The sequence below is a fragment of the Triticum aestivum genome, unplaced genomic scaffold (genome assembly GCF_018294505.1).
Source record: "Triticum aestivum cultivar Chinese Spring unplaced genomic scaffold, IWGSC CS RefSeq v2.1 scaffold50709, whole genome shotgun sequence".
In the NCBI taxonomy this organism is placed as follows: Eukaryota; Viridiplantae; Streptophyta; class Magnoliopsida; order Poales; family Poaceae; genus Triticum; species Triticum aestivum.
In genome coordinates this window covers 1-3,418 of record NW_025229271.1, presented here as the reverse complement: position 1 = coordinate 3,418, position 3,418 = coordinate 1, and positions in this window count along the sequence as shown.

Below are 3,418 nucleotides of genomic sequence, written 5' to 3'. Positions count from 1 at the left end.
GGACTCGAGAATCATGTACCAGGGCACACTCCTATTGGATGATAAAGCCAAGAAGTGGGTGATCAAGATGAAGAAGAGCATCAAAGCGTTTCATTCATTCGTGTGTCGCCTATTTATGTATGAATTATTGAATTTTTCAGCACATAATGAATTGTTGAATTGTCGTTTGTTTTGTATCATCGAGTTCTGAATTTGCGAGAAATTTATGTTATATGATGGACGTGTATGAAATTTGCATGGATATGAGTGTTCCCATATGGAAAGTGTGGTTGTACACGAGGCAAATGAGGACTTCTGATGCAGTCCTTTTTTTTGCATGGTAATACGTGTCTCATTTATAAGATGAAATCAAGTTACAAGGCACGCACACACTGACCTTACAGGCCTGAAAAGATAGAATAAACCTATGCAAAAAACCAGCGCCTATCTCCCTCCTTCGACACCACCGAAGTGACCACCAAAGGGATGAAGACAGATCACCTCTACACCTGAGCTCGACGTGGCTCCATCGCTGATCAACAGCTTTACGGACCTCCAAAGTCGTTTGCCAGAAGCAAAACCATTACCATTGAACGAATCAGACCGAGGCAACATGTCCCCGGACACGCCATTAAGATCCAGAACTGACATCCCCACACGACTACAACGTCGGAGGAAGAAACCAGAACTGTCAGCCTCCAACCACAAAACCAGCACAGGATACACCATCTTCTAGCTGTGACATGCGCAAATAGCAGCCTGCACATACTCCTGGACGACCTCCGGGGCTCCACTCCGACGTTGGAGAAAACGTCGTTGCAACGACGAAGCCCCAGAACACAAGTCCACCACGAGGAAGATGTCGCCGCCACACCATCCCCGCTTGGACACACTTTTGTCAAGATCCCTCACCGACCACAGTGTAGAACACCGCATCGGAGAAGAAACTGAAATACTTTTATTCATCGCCAGATCTGAAGAACAACGAGAAGACCAAGCTGCCGATCTACATGACCGAACAACATACGTTGCCATCAACTCCGAGACGCCGCCGTGAAGGTTGCCGCCGGTGTGGGAGTGGAGTTAAGGCAGATTTATTTGCCCGGGCGTCGCTCCCACCACCCCAACAATGCCCTAAGGAGACACTAGACAAACCCTAACTACAGGACCGCGTTGAAGCGCCGTGGTCCCCACCTCCTCGCGTGGCTGGAGTGGCCAAACGGAAGAGGCAGGGACCGGTGGCGGCCGGTGGAGTTGGCCTCAGATGCGATCGCCTCCACGATCGCTTTTCTCGTGGAGCGAAGCGGTATGAGTACGTCCACATAAACACGACGCATTGGAGAGGCAAGAGAAGATTGTAAAATGGAAGTACGAAAATACGACGCGTTGGAAGAAATTGAGAGAGAGAAAATGTCAGGGGGGGGGGTCAGGCTTGCGAGAGAGACAGAGGACTCAAGAATCATGTACCAGGGCACACTCCTATTGGATGATGAAGCCAAGAAGTGGGTGATCAAGATGAAGAAGAGCATCAAAGCGTTTGATTCATTCATGTGTCGCCTATTTATGTAGGAATTATTAAATTTTTCAGCACATAATGAATTGTTGAATTGTCATTTATTTTGTATCATCGAGTTCTAAATTTGCGAGAAATTTATGTTATATGATGGACGTGTATGAAATTTGCATGGATATGAGTGTTCCCATATGGAAAGTGTGGTTGTACACGACGCAAATGAGGACTTCTGATGCTGTCCGCGGGTGCATGCGCGGACGCATAGGAGGTTAGATTAATTAACCACTTACGGTTGTAGATGCTTTCACTAACGAGCTTGTACCCCTGCAAGGGGCTCCTAGCGGGTGTTGACTATCATGATTACTATGAAGTAGAATAAATTAAGATTTATTTCTACCTTGTCTTGTATTCTAAGTTGGTCATTGTATATATATGCCCACGAGGCTCAAGCAATACATCAACGATTTAATCAATCCTTCTCCATTCCCTTCTACATGGTATCGGCATAACCTCGATCCAAACCCTAGCCGCCGCTTCCGCACCGCGCCGTCCCCGGGTCAGTCGCGATCGCCACCGGGGCTCGTGTTGTGGATACACTTAACAGATAGGCTCACGAAGGGTCAAAATATATTAAAGCATGTGGTCCACACACCAGGTGGGTCCAGATAAATTTCATACAGACATACTATCCACTCGGACAAGCAATGTACAATCCACTCGGATGACAGTCGACCACTCGGTCGTATGACTCACTCGGATATGCGATGACCAATAGTCGACAAGGCACTCGAAGCATCATCTTAGTAGTAGACTGACACTATGACATCAATGCCCCACTTTGTAACATAGGAGGTGAGGGGGTGGCACACTCTATATAAGCCGCCTGTTGTGGATCTAAGTCTGACAGTAGAGTGGGGGGTAGGTATGGAGAGGCAAGGTCCTAGCTATGGAGAGGTTGTAAGCACAAGAGATGTACGAGTTCAGACCCTTCTCGGAGGAAGTAAAAGCCCTACGTCTCGGAGCCCGGAGGCGGTCGAGTGGATTATGTGTATATGGATTATAGGGTGCCGAACCCTTCTGCCTGTGGAGCGGGGTGGCTTATATAGAGTGCGCCAGGACCCCAGCCAACCCACGTAATGAAGGGTTTAAGGTATATTAAGTCCGGGGCGTTACTGGTAACGCCCCACATAAAGTGTCTTTACTATCATAAAGTCTACTTAATTACAGGCCGTTGCAGTGCAGAGTGCCTCTTGACCTTCTGGTGGTCGAGTGAGTCTTCGTGGTCGAGTCCTTCAAGTCAGTCGAGTGAGTCCCTCGTAGGTCGACTGGAAGGTGATCTCTTCTAAGGGTGTCCTCGGGCAGGGTACTTAGATCAGGTCTGTGACCCTACCCTAGGTACATGACTCCATCATTAGCCCCCGAATGGATTGAGGCTCGAGTGATGAAGGAGTTGATGTTGTTTCCGATTGGCCTTCGCGTACTGGTCGTGCGTTGTTTTGAAAAAAATCTCTTTGTGATAGTGAGCAACTTTTCTTCAGTCGACTCGATCCATTCTTTTCCTTCGTCGAGTGATCTTTTGGACTTCGCCATTTTCCGAGCGACGGATCGCAGGAAATCCCGCGTTTGGCAGACCGATCTGCCGTTCGCGGATTCCGCGGGATGCGAAATTTGGGGAAGCGCGCGAAGCGGGGCGGACCGCGGTGTTCGGACGGGACAGGGCATAGACGCCTCGATCCCTGCGCCGCTTTTTTCGCCACGTATCGCGTCCGCGTAACTGTTCAGGATATGATTAGATCGACCGGGGCCCACCTGTCATCCACTCGGAAGGGATCTTATAAATGCGCCCGGCGAGGGTTTTTTGAACAGGGCCTCAACATTCTCCCTCTGTTCCCTTCGTCTCCGCCCAACGCGCTCGCTCTCGCCTCC